Here is a 14,187-nt window from a genome sequence, read left to right as displayed (position 1 = left end):
TCTTCAACATCCTGATTATCTCAAGAAGAGACAAAGGAAGGGGCCCAGGGAGAAAGCCCAAGTCAGACAGCTTGAGGCACCAGCAGCCAAGTCCTGGACTGATCTCAGGTACCAGAGATGTCCCTTGCAAGAAGGGACCTCCCCATCTCTGCAAACTGAATAAAGATGCTCTCCTTAAGCATGTCTTAAAAACTATGTGCCCTTAGAAGAAGACATGTTCATATATGGTATTCAGGATCCACTATGCAAGTGGATCCAGAGACAGGATTTTTCTCACATTTCTCTGCTGCAACAGTGATATACAACTCATATGTTCTCTACAGGCAAACTGCAACAGTACTTGACAAAGACAGCACTAGAAGAATTTACCCACACACATATGCACATGCACAGTTAATTTTCTGCTTGCAAAGTAAATGAGTGCTTTATTACTTGTCCTTTCTGTTGCTCAGATAACTCCACAATGCTCACTAAAACTGACTTTTTCTCCCTAGGGTGTTCTAAGGCAGCAAAATGAAAGGGTGTAGTGACCACAGCCTGTTAGAGAACTACAGCATCATTTGGGAACAGTAGCTGAGAGATGCACTAGAATTGGAGAGCACACACAGGCTAGGGCATCCCAAACTCTTTAAAATCCTGTCATGTTTTCAGGAAGTATTGGAGCCTGTGGCACTTGGGAGGCTCCTCTCTGCCACTGCTGATCTTGTGTCCCCTGCAGCCTGCTTTCTCTGAAGGGTGTGTGCTCACCCTCAGGGCTTGTGGAACACCCTGTAAAAGTGACCTGCAATTCAATTCTGCTCTTTAAAGACACCTTTATTTATAAAGTACTAATTTGCCTAAACAGTTTTTTCAAACAAGACTTCCACCTGCCTGAAGGACCATGGATCAGGCCTCAGCACTCTTCTCTGCACCAGCTGTGACCTAGCACAGTCTTTGCTGACTACCTGTTGGGCTCAGTCCCTCACTGCCACTGGCACATTTTTTTGTGCCACAAGATGAGAGGTAATCCATTTAACAAAACTGACACATTTTTACAGCTTCTGGAATCACTTCCTTTGCAAAAACAGTAAGGTGAAGTAGAAGGAGGGGGCAGTTCTAAGACGTTTTTCAAACAATGGAACTTTTCTTTTAATAGGAGTTTATAGAACCCAGAATTTTTCAACTCTATGTATCCTAAAATATGTTTAAATGTATTGTGTGCAAGTTAGGATTTATATTTTCTATTCGGTTGTTATTTGCACTGGTGCCTACTGATGCAATATGAATGCATGTGGACTCCATTCCCTAACAGCAGAGCCCCAAAAGGCATCACCATGGCACCGCTATTCCTTGCCCAGACCCTGTGCAAGGACTAGGTTAGTTTGGGGTAATCATGCAGATTACTTCCTAGGCTTAAGAATTATTTTATATTATGATGATTGAGGCAATATCTCCTTTGGCCCCTGGTGTCCACCTAGTGCTTCTCTTGGCTATACCCCATGACAACATCCATACAAGCAGTTAATAACAGACAAAGTGCATTATGCCAAAATGTTTAAACCAGATTAAACATATATTACCCAATCCTACAATGACAGTTTACCACTCTTGCTCTTACCAGTGACTTTAAAACCCTTTACTCTGAAGCTGCACTCTCCAGGGTAAGAGATTTCAAAAAACACACTCTTATTTTGGGATATAGGAGCGCACACACACAAGGAATTAATTCATCAGTAGTTAATCTGGAATGATGCCACATGTAGACAACTCCCCGTTCCGAGACTGTGACAAATATGGGGGAGAAGGGAGAAGAGACCATAAAGTATCTTTAATTCCTTTTTCTTCTACTCCTTGTATCCTGCATCAGCTCTATCCAGTCCTTCATGCAAGTGAAAGGGAGCTTTAACACCAACTGTTTCCTCCAGTACTCAATGTGCTCTGCAAAAAAGACATTGCCCAGCAATCTGGGGATGAGGAGGAGTAGGGCTAGCATGGAGGTCTTGCAGGGAAAAAAACTAAAATGAGTGAGGAGTTTGAAGGACAGTCTTTGCAAGAAGCATGCTCAGGGGCTGCTTTCTACTGTCGGAGGGCCCCAGTGCAACCGAGCTGCCTCTGATTCTCCAGGCAGGTGGTGGTTCAAGCACATTGCTTGAAATGGCCACCAAAACCTGTGCCTGGCAGAGGAACAAGCCTATCTTTAGAGGGAGAGTTTTTCCAGTGTTTGAAGCCTTCTGGGTTCATATGTTCCTGGATACTGGTCCTTGGGTGACTGGTTTTATTCCTCCCCTGACCTATCCACTTTGTAAGAGTCCCAGGAAGAAACAAAACTGCTGGTGTAGTCTCTATCTCTGTTTACAAGTCGAGGGGGTCTTTTGTGCACAGCTACCTACCTCCCTGCAAGGGAAGGCTGCTCATACAATGGGAACCTAACAGACTGCATCTGTTTTGTCTTAGTCTAAAGCATTCCTTTCTGGTGCTAACTGGGAACAATTTAGCTGGAATTTCCAATTGAAATGAGCTTTTTAACTTCTATATTGACAATTTAAGTTGTTCTCAGGCAGGGGATCTGCCGTGTTTTTTACAAATAGGTCAAACTAAATCTCAGTGTTTTTACAAGTTTTTACTCAGGCCAAATCTCTTTTTCTAAAGTACTGTTCTTTTACTCAAACATGGATTTTGATGCAAAACCAGAGAGGGTACCCAGTAAGAGCCCATGCTGCAAGAATTGTATTTCAATCAACTTGAAGAGGTTGAGGAGGTGGGTGAAGGAATAGTTCTGGAAAATCCTGCTTGAGGAAATTATTTGGATGCATCTGCAGCTATGTGCAACACAGCCTACACAAAGAGCAGAACTTTTATGTTCATTTACATAAGAACAAGACTAAAGGTCTAGCTGTGTCTAACAGGGAGTCTCATGCCAGCAACAGGGCAGGATTTCTCCTACTGTTTCTCCTTCCTCTGTAGTCTTTTCCAGCACTCAGTGATTGCAGACTGTCTGTCCAGAGTATTGTATCTACTAGCAACCCTTGATCCTTCTCCTAAGACATCCCCCTTTCCAACTCATCTCACCTCACCACACCCTGCAGCAGTGAGCTCCTCCATTTGCAAAGATGCTCATATGCCCATCACCCAAGGACCCTTCCCCCTCAAATTCCAGGAACCCTCAGGGCTGCATTGTAGGGATCTAACTGGAGTGGAGCAGAGGAAAACCTCCTCTGAATATTGTTTATTCCTGTCATCTCAAGAGAGACACAAACACTAAGAACACCACTTCTGCTCAGAGCCTCTCTGAAGAATCAGTGAGAAAACATTGGCCTTGGAGCTGAATTGTGGCAAATTATGGGTTGAAAATTACAGCTGCTTACTGAACTTTGCTTACGGATGTAGGTTCAAAAAACTTCTTTAAAGTTAAGCAAGTCAGTAAGCCTTTGCAGATGGGTGGCTAAGAATACAAGCCAATTTGTGACAGACAAGGAATGGACAAAACAAGAGGAAGCCACGCTGGTGGCTAGGGCACTGCTGAGCTAGAATTGAACCCAGATCTCCCAAACTCCATCCCAGGCTTAAAGTGATCTGTGATGCATCAGTCTGAGTGAAAAAGGGATATAGCAGTCTTGTATGAATAAATATGTCAAAGGATTAGAGGTGCTTGGGGAGAGGTAACTTAGAAAAATACCATGGTCTTAGAAGAAAAGATAAAAGCTCCTGCGTGAGAGAGGAACAAAAGGAGAAAATTGACTGCAGAGGCAAGAGGACTCATAAAACTTTGGAGGTCCTTCATGACACCAAGCCTTCAGGTGCAAATCTAGTCTTCCTCCTGGAGTAGGATCTGATGACACTCTAAAGAGTCCTTGCTTGTCCAGGACTTGGTAAAGCTATTCCTCAAAATCAGAGAAACCAAATGGCTTGAAGAGCTTCCTTCTCCCTGCTCTGCAATGCTTCTCTGTTTCTTATTGATATCTTTATTGATGATCTGGTCGAAGGAATAGAGTGTTCCTTCAGCAAGTTTGCAGACAACACCAAGTTGGGTGGGAGTGTCAGTCTGCTGGAGAGCAGGAAGGCTCTACAGAGGGATCTGGACAGGCTGGAATGATGGACTGAAGCCTGTTGGATGAGGTTCAACAGGACCAAGTGCTGAGTCCTGCACTTGGGTCACAACAACCCCCTGCAGTGCTACAGGCTGAGTGCAGAGTGGCTGGAGAGCTCCCTGGAGGAAAAGGACCTGGGGGTGCTGGTCGGCAGCAGCTGAGTATGAGCCAGTGTGTGCCCAAGTGGCCAAGAAGGCCAGAGGCATCCTGGCCTTTATCAGCAATAGTGTGGCCACTGGGAACAGGATTGTCCCCCTGTACTTGGCACTGGAGAGGTCACACCTCAAATCCTGTGTCCAATTCTGGGCCCCTCATTTCAGAAAGATCATTGAGGGGCTGGAGCAAGTCCAGAGAAGCAGCTGAGGGAGCTGGGGTTTGTTAGCCTGGAGAAAGGAGGCTGAGAAGGGATCTTTCTGCTCTCTGAAACTACCTTAAAGAAAGTTGTAGCTAGGTGAGGGTTCAGATTGGATATTAGGAACAATTTCCTTACCAAAAGGGTTGTCAGATATTGGAATGGGCTGCCCAGGAAAGTGGTGGAGTCACCATCCCTGGAAGTGTTCAAAAGGTGTATGGATGTGGCATTTAGGGACATGGTTTAGTAGTGGGCTTGTCCATGCTGGGTTAATGACTGGACTCGGTCATCCTAAAGGTCCTTTGCCACCTGAATGATTCTATGATTCTATGAACCTTACATTTCTTTCCTCCCTGTTTTCAGGCTGGCTTTGTTACATGAGGAACACGGCTGCTGCTCTGCCACTGCCTGCCCTGTCTTCAGTGCAGATTGTTTGCAATTGAAATTTCTGCTTAAAACCAGTAGGCCCAAAGAGTTGTGTTCCCCCCCAAGTCTTGCACTGGGACCTCACTCCAATGAATTCTGCAGCTGTGGCAGAAAGTCCCAGGCTCCTGCCTAATTCACTACCCACATGTGCAGGGAGAAAAAAAGAACCACTTCCCCTTGCCAGAAAAATTAAATAAGTCATATGCATCAATCACTCCCTAACATGCACATTTTTATTCTCAAACAGCTTCATTTAGAGTGTTTTAATATAGAACAGCCTGACAGAAACAATGCCTCCTAAATAGCTGTATGGGACTCTTTAGTCAATAGTACATACAGTAAATATTTATTATAACGTAACACAGGTTCTGTTTGTTTCTGTTTGTTTTTGCTTTTTATACTTTGCATTTGATGTGAGTGGGAGACACACCAAATATTGTAAATATTTATAAAGTATTCAGATTTGATATTATTTGCTCAGGTACAAATGGCTCCAGTTACTAGACTGTCACAAATGAGAAAACCACAAATACAGAGCAACACTGAATGAAAACACAGTGGAAACATGACATAACCACATCTACGGACTGCAGTAAACATTCCTCACAAGAAGGAACTAAATAAAGGTGCAAATACCTTTTTAAAGAGCTGTTTTGGCAGATATTTTAGAGACATCAACTTAGTGACAGGGGTTTTGTTCCACACCCTGTAAGTGTCACTAAAATATCTTAAGGCTAAACTTATGTGCAATTACCTTTCGGTTATTTTGTTTTTAAAGTAAACCTCACCCTGGTGAGTGTAGATAGATGGATAAGATGAGGTGGGGCTCTTTTTTTAAGACATTCAGTCTTGCTTTGCGAAAATAAACATCCCTTTAGATAAGTTGCCTGAGGAGTTGTGAAATTTGTTATTTTTGTAACAGACAATCTGGAGGGGCATGGACCTGCTGTTATTACCACTTTGGTTGTGGGGACACTACTAGACATGTCCTATTAGTCAATACGTTATGTTTACCTTAATAACTTACTCCATCTCTGATGCCCGTAAATCTTCATTTCAGATGAAACCTCTTTAGGTTGGGGATGAATCAGAGGATCTGGCACTAAAGTCTCTTGTGTAATGCTACGTTGGCCATGGCAGGAGAGACCCTTTTCCCACATCCTTGGAGCCAGCCCAGCATTGTTGCCTCCTAGCCTTCCACCCTCTGCTCCACAGCACTGGTCTCCAAGCACTGACTCCAGCAAAACTGAGGCCTGTGTCCACCCCCACACAACAGGACACAGCAGGTTCATACAGGTGTTTCTCTGCCCCACTTCAGCAGGGGGGGATTCCCTCTTCTCCCAGCCCCAGTACATCAACACTTTTGTGGCCTTGGTTTCCCAATCCATCACAATTATTTTTGCCCACAGTTTTCATCAACCACTATTCAGAGGCATTTTTCTGAGGCTGGTTGGTTTGAGTCATAACCAAGGATCTGAACTGAAGATGAAGTTTCTGGTTAGTTTGTGTTTTATCCTGAGCTGTTTCCCCAGTACTAGTTTCCCTTTTATACCTGATACAATCAGTAATTTTTTTGGCACAGATCACACTTGGTATATCATTTATTTCCATTGAATAATTGCTCTGAATAAAGCCTGATGGAGTAAATACTGGAGACAAAGACAAAAAACATCTGGAATATGTTTTTCTCTCCAGCCAATTCATCATTTCAAAATGTACTGTAGGCTGAACTGGTAGCCCAAACAAGACCAGGTACTGATAATTTTTTTCTTCATTTTTGTTATCATTCCTTATTATAATAAAGTTCTCTTTTTCCCCTCATTGGAACCTCTTCTCTTGTTTTACAGTTTTTTCCCATGATGTAGTAACAGCAATGTATTATTGGCATGGCCTGTAGTTCAAGGTCCTTGGCATTTCTTTTTTCAAATGTATTCCTTACAAAGTCCAAAAAAGAAGTTAATAAAAGCATTAAAACCACCTGTGAATGGACATTTAAATGCCACATTTAAATTAATGATAAGTAATCTACACCTTCCCAAAATCCTGACTGACATGTAGGTTTGCTTTTTCCCTTTCCAAACTATGGGCTAAGCACTAAAAATAAAGTGAAATAGCACTCAGGTGCTAAACAGATTATGACTCACAGCTGGAGGCAAAGAAATTGCAACTCTATCCCAATTACACTAATTTAATTGGGTGTCAGAAAAATCCTGGATTCTCAACAGTAGTAGCCAAGGCATGGTTGTAGATACCTAACAGGCATGGGAGTCATCTCTATGTTTTGGGATTTTTTAATTTTTGTTTTAAAAGGGTCTTCTAATGCTGGGAGAAATGCCTGCCCACACATGAGTTCTTCCACCTGAAATTAGTATGTAACAATAATGTTTCTGTAAGCAGCAAAGCAATGCCTTCATGTGGGAGGTGAACTCACAGCTGTCTGATACTGCTGTTGCTGCTACTGCTGTTGGCAGAGGCTCTGTTCTGGAGGAGAGGGGGTCAGGATAAACCAAGTTTATCCCCTCCATCCTCCAAGTCTCTGATGCTGAGATGATGGTATGAAGAACAATGGCTTTTTGCCAGGGTTTGCCTTGGGCAGAGGTACATTGATGCTTTCTTTTACTATTCAGAAAACGAGAATGACAACACGAGGCAGGGTCCCAGCACCCAAAGCTGGTGTGCTTGCACATGCTGGGGAGCTCATGTGTCGATCCCCAGCCCATCCCACAGAGTCTGCAGTGGGTGGTGAGTCTTGTTAAAACCCCAAAGGGGCTGTGAGGACCTTTAAATCTGCTCAGCATGGAGGAGTTCTGGGGTGGTGTGGTCAGACCTGGCGGCATGTAACCCCGCTGGCCTGGGGAGCCAGGGAGCAGAGAGCTGAAGGTAGGATGCACCCTCCTGCTGGATGGAAGAAAAGGGAATTACTTCCTCCCTGGGAATACCCTCCTGAGGCTTTTTCCTTCCTCTTTGGTAAAGATGAAAGAAACACGGTCCACCTCCTGTGCTGAAGAGTTCCCATTTCTCTCCAGCCTTCCTCTGCCTCTCCTTCCGCTCGACCTCCTGAAATCAAAGAGCCACTGGCAAGAGGAGTCAATAAGTAAAGAGCAAAGGCTGTGGTGAAGAGGACTGTGCTTTTGGAGAGCACCTGGACCAAAGCTGTTGGAGGGATCAGCCGGGAGCTGTGACAGCAGCCCAAGAGCAACCCCCTTCTGATCCAGCACCCCTCCTTTCTGACCACCTCCCCATTATGAGACATGAGTTAGGGAACCCCCATTAGTGTAACCGGCCTTGGACTTGAGCGGGCAGTGTGTTTAAGGGATTTCCTCTCAAAATATAATAAGCAAAGGTTGCTCTGGCCAGATACACAATGAGTTTAGCACCAGGGGAGTGTGTTTCTCTTTGCCTTTGGTTCCCGCAGATCGAGGCTCCTCATCGCCTGCAACAGCATGGCTGTGCCACTGCCTTGTAGCTGCAGTGTCCTTTTAAACAGTCTCTTCTCTGTGATCTGCACATCCAAGGGAAGCCTTGTCTCACCAGTCGAAGTTGCAGCCTTGTGGTGTGACAATTTCTATTGTGCCAGATGCTTCTCCTTCAGCTTGGGATTGGGCTGCTGTGAAAGGGAGCAGTCTGAAACACATTAATTCTTTTAGAATATAAATAGCAGCAATCAAACTTTCCATATGGCCGTCTAAGGGGAATAAATAGCTTCGAGCCAAATATTTTTAAAACCCTGAAAACAAGAATTACTTTAAAATAATAATAATAAAATAATAATAATAATAATAATAATAATAATAAATACTAATAATAATAAAAAAAACTCCATGATACAGCTAATGCAGAGATTCTGCTAACAAATTATTTGTAAAGGGCCTGTCAATATAGAAGCAGAATTATAGAAATGAAAGCTCTTGGAGACCTATGAATCCATCTCTCCCCGGAGCTGCGGGAGTGGCGGGGCCGGGCGGCGGCGGCCCCGGGCCGGGGGGACGGAAGGTGGCAGTGCAGCACAACGAGAGCCGAATGTGTCTGCCTAGATAAAGTACCGCACTTATCATTTGTTTATCATTCCCGAGGTCCAGGCTAACAAGTTTAACCATATAAAGAAAATACCTCTGTGGGGTTTTTGGGGGTTTGTTTGTTTGTTTGTTTGGTTTGGTTTGGTTTGTTTTTTCTTAATGCATAGATCAAGCTAAAATTAAGGGGAAAGCAGGCAAATCATTTAAGAAAGCAAGAGTGAGATATACAAATAGAGATGTGGTCTGGTTTACGCACACATACGAAACCTAAATAAATGTGGAACCTTTCGTCGAGACAAGTAAAAAACCTAAGAATTACAGCGTATTGTCACAGTCACTTCTCATACAGTATTTTTTCTGAACACCTATCGTAAAAAAAGATTCTAAAAAGAGGAGTAAAGATTTCCTGTAGGCTAAATTCATATTGATATATTGCTTTCAGGTATGTAGTTATTTTCAAACCTTATTCTACGTTTTCCTCCAAATACTATGTTACAGCTTCCTTATCTTTACTTTCACAAATAAAGTACAGTAGACATTCACAGTAACGAAGAAAAACGCTCTTGACTCCGTTTACTTCCCACTGAGAGGCAATTGAATACACGACCTACCAGAAAGAAAACGATTTTTCATTAGTTTTTAAATTCCTAAAACTGAAATAACTCCAGTATTCAAAAAAATCCCTATCCTTTACCAAAAACAGAACAAATGAAATCCAGCTTTTGCTTTGTGCTTCATTTACAGCATTCAATATTCATAAAAACTGCTTTAAAAAAAATACCTGAGAGACATTAACTTTCTAACCTTAAAACCATATATATATATATAATAATTATCTTTCCACATTTTCCATAGTTTGATCTATGAGATATCATGAGGATAATAATTTAGGGTCTGATCCCATTAGTCTTTCCTCAGAGAAATACTCTTCTTCAACATATTTTTTTCCTGGGCCTGAGGTATTTACCAGGCTGAGTATTCCAGGAACAGAGTCACTGGGGTCAGAGTCAGCGTCCCTTGAGCACTGAGCCCACTGTCTTGGGGGTGTCTCTGAATCCAACCCAGCATTACAAGCTGGCTTCTGCACTCCCTGCTCAAGTAAGGCTCCATCAGAGACATTTCAGTTTCCTTTACAGCACCCATGGCCTGAGAAAAGGGAATGGAACCACTCCTGTCACTGGGGCAAATGCTGGAGTGAATGCTCCTGGCTTCCCTGACTTGCCTCAGGAGCCTCTGCACTGAGTCACCCAGGAGCTGGATGCTAGTTCCTAAAAAAATACACAGCACAGCTTAGCATTAAAGATACCTCCTCCCCCCCTCCGAACATTTAAAAATAAAAAGGGCAAGTATTAAACATAGCTTTTAAAGGAAATTATAAGCTTACATAAAAAAATGCTTCACGTAGAGGGGGAAAAAAGAGAAAGGTCTTAAGTATGAATGTTTCTCCGAAGCTTTAAATAAAAAGCTCCTGCTTTAGAAATTGTACCCTTTTAGTTGAAGATGTTGTTTGTTTTATGCTTTTTTTACACAGTTTTGTAGAAATATACAGGCTGCAGAAGGGAGGAGAAAACATCAAGAAATATCATGAGTGTGTAAGGTGGAGGGGGGGAAGGGAAGACTGACAATAAAATAGATCCCCCGCTAAATGCATATTCTTCTATTTATGTATTTGATAATGAGACAGAAATGCCCCTGGCACTCTGTAAACAACAGCTCCATAACCAGGAGGGAAGGGCAGAATAATGCATAGCTACATTTCAGATCATAAACTATTTCAAGCGTTATTAACATGCCAGCCTTTTAGATTATTGGGGATTTCCATTTTATTTTAAGGTAATGTTTACCATTCTTAAGCAATTTTGCTGCCTTACCTATTTGCTGTTTTTGCAGATTTACAGAAGATTACTCCTTGAGAAGCTCCTCTCCTACCAGAAGTTCCCTAGAAGAAAACTGATAGTTGATTTAACTCTAATACCCATAAAAAACTTTCAGCTTTGTATCAATAGAGTAATATGTTTATATAAACATATTTTACTCTATAAAGCTAAATTTAGGGGTTATTCACCACGATGAGTTGGCAGTGCAATCCAGAGCTCCCCATAAGTTTCAGAAAAGGAGATAAGAAAAGTTCACATCCATAATAAAAATAGATTTTTTAATTTGCTTTTAAAGATGCTTTTTACATTTTAAAATAACATTCTCTCATGATAAAAAGTGTTTGTGCGTAATGTTTGCAGTGTCAGGTGGTATAACTCTATCGTATGACTTAAAATTAAACAATATAATTACCACTTGGCAACCGATATTTAAAGCTGTAGTAACTATTTCTTCAGACGTTATTTAGACTGTATTTAAAAATATGAACAAAAGCTATATTTTTTCTGTACATTCATTTCAAATCTTTGAAACTGTAGTGTTTCCTTTTTTCCTTTTTTTTTTTTGTTTTTAGAAGAAAAACCCAAACTATTTTTGTTTGAGAAAACTGGGTTCGTGATAGCTTGAAAAACAGGCTTTTCTACAGCTGTTCAAGATTCCTGCTGCACTGAGATGGTGAGTGGAGGGCTGCAGGAAAAGGTGAAATATCTTTGGTTGGATTTTATAACAGTTTCTTCCTAGGTTCTGTTCACTGGATGTGGAGATGAGAGCCAGGGACGACAGCTCAGCATTTGGAACAAGCATTTCTTCAGTCATCCGATTCAGGGTGTTTAACAGTTTCTAAAATTAACACCAACAACTATAAAAAAAACACTCACTTGTATTACATGATGCATATAGGCATCTGGTTTCTTTGAATGTGGCTCATTACCAAAATTTACCACAGCTTTATCTTAGTTCTCTGTTTATTCCATTAATTACCCAGGTCATCATTATCCATTAGTTACAAATAATTTTTCCAGGATTATGGATATGTTGAATTTTAACATATTTATTTTTAGAACACCATCACATCTATGGAAGAAAGATAAGCAGGATATGGGATTTCTCCATGTAACTGCAATCCTTTTCTGAAGCTCAGGCTACAGAAAACAAAGGCATTATACTTCCATGAATCTAGTACAGCCAAACTAGGAATCAGAAAGGTATTAACTTCAAAATATCTGCATGAATTTTGAAAGTATTTTTCAACTGGATGTGTAGATATGCCTGTTCTTCTGGGTTTTTTGGTTACTTTTATGTTTATTTAAGTAATCGGGGGTTTTTCTCTCTCTTTAATAAAATATAATTTTTCTCATTCCTTTCTGTGCAATTTAATTTTGTGAAAATAAAATAATACAAATTCTTCACTGTAGGTGAGAGACAGAACTTTTTCTATCCCCATTTCCGAAGCCATTTCAATCTAGAAATCATATCAATAAACAGAGCAAAAGCCAGCAGAGAGTCCCCGACAGCAAAGGCAGCGCTCCGACCCTGCCTCCCTCCCCAGTGCGCACGCAGACTCCAGCCCCAGCACAACTCCCCAAGCTAAAACCACATTACTCCTCATGCCCATCTCACACGGTAATTTGGGATAGCCAAGCTGCTAAAAACATCTCGTTAGGGGCTGAGAGGGAAACAATTTTTATAGGGGGTACAAAAAAAAGACAATAAAGGGACATTCTTACAATTCTTCTAGATGCTTGAAGACAGAGACATTTTTGTTTTATTTTGTTAAGCCTTTCTGCAATGTTCAGAATTTTCCAACCCAAGCAAATTATTTTATTTCTATTTTATATTTTTACTGCCTTATTGTGCCTATAAATGTTGAGTTTCAGGGATTTCATTAAAATAAAAATATCAGCCAGAGACATCAGCACTATGGAAGTTTTGCAAATAGTGGATTATAATCTTCTGATGCAGATATTAAAATCAGGCAAGTTAAATTATGTCAAACAATACCACTTGCATGCTAACTTACCTAATGGGAAAGACTTAGTCCACTCACACTCGGCTCAAGAAACTTCTCATGGCAACTGCAGTGAGGAATAACCAACACTGAGTAATTTATATAACTGATATCTCTTCTCCCTACTAATAGTTAGCACATGTATGCCAAGCTCGTATGAAGCATTGTTATCTTGTAAAACACCGTGTCGCTATCAGCTTTTCAGTGAGTGTGTGAATCATAAGGCTGTGTTAGCATGAATGCATTTAATTGTGTGAAGAGGGTATTTCCCTGCATTTGCTTAAACCTTAAAAAAACAACCATTTGCTTGTCAATTGTTGCTCAAGATTGTGCTAAGGAACAAACAGCGAGCAGGGGCAGAGGAGAGGAGCATTGCAGGGAAAGGGTCTGGGGGTGGGTTCAATGGTAAAACTCAAGAAAAATGCAGACAGAGTTTTCTTTTGGTTTAACTTCTCATTCCCCACAGTACTCTACTCATTTTACGTTTCTGATCTGAGGCCAGAGGTCAATGAAGCCTTTGAGCCACAGGTGGGCAGAAGGTGTTCCTCCTGGTCAACCAACACAACATTGCAGCCTGGTCGGGTTGTGAAGCCAGAGTACTCTGTTGGAGCCAAAAGAGATGGACTTTGTGCCAACAGGCCCCCCTGGGTCACTACAGGGTGTCCATGGCACCCAGCCCTACAAGATGGGCACCTATAAGCAACTTTGCTCCTGGGACTTTCATAGCTCACACAGCATTCAGGGCCCCTCACTCCTCTGCTCATCCCCAGAGCTGTGACAAGGACAACACACAGTCCCCATGTCACTCCCAGCAGGACTTGTCCCTCCACAGGGACACTGTGCTGATGGGTCAGGACACAGCAAAGCCCATGCCAAACCCAGAGCACATCCTCCCTCCCCTTGATCCAGGGAAGGGAGGGAAAGGGGATGACTGCGTGTTGAGCCAGGAAGAGAAACCTGGGCTCCCGCAGTCACTGTCTCGCATGTGCCAAGTGAGGGAAGCTTTTCCCCTTTTCATTACATGAGTTTCTTAATAAAAACTGAAAGAGCTTTTTTTTTCAGAAAATGAACCCCAGGGGCCCAATCAGTGAAATACATTAACCTTTCAACTGTCAGCCCCCCTCCCTTGAAATTAAGCAATACCAGCCCTTGAAACAGCTAAATTACCTTCTTATTTTTTAATTGTGTAATGATGGTCCAACAAAAAAGGAGCAACTCAGGGCTAGTAAATATTCAATGAAGAAATTTATTGTAGTTCTTATAAAGGGAATACCCACAGCTTTCTTCACGTGGACTTAAATCAGGCAGAAACTGGAGCGATAGGCATAAAATGAAATAATGGATGCACCATTTCTAGTGGGATTTACATCACCATTTGGTCTAATTATTCCTGATATTTCACCCATCATATTAGAAGCTTCTTCAGGGAAAGAAATAACAGTT

At 41.8% G+C, this 14,187-nt stretch overlaps 1 long non-coding RNA gene across 1 annotated transcript; it reads right to left on the bottom strand.

The window, feature by feature from the left end:
* Positions 1-8,057: 8,057 nt before the first annotated feature.
* Positions 8,058-11,020, bottom strand: LOC108639004. Its single transcript, XR_001920193.2, has 4 exons — positions 10,927-11,020; positions 10,733-10,800; positions 9,324-9,468; positions 8,058-8,469 (listed from the first exon to the last, which is right to left on the bottom strand). It is a non-coding gene; the product is annotated as an uncharacterized LOC108639004 (long non-coding RNA).
* Positions 11,021-14,187: the final 3,167 nt, after the last annotated feature.

This window comes from Manacus vitellinus, unplaced genomic scaffold, assembly GCF_001715985.3.
Source record: "Manacus vitellinus isolate BGI_N305 unplaced genomic scaffold, ASM171598v3 scaffold_15_pilon, whole genome shotgun sequence".
NCBI classification, from domain to species: Eukaryota; Metazoa; Chordata; class Aves; order Passeriformes; family Pipridae; genus Manacus; species Manacus vitellinus.
The sequence above is the reverse complement of the archived record's forward strand: the minus strand, read 5'-3'. Positions and strand labels throughout refer to the sequence as shown.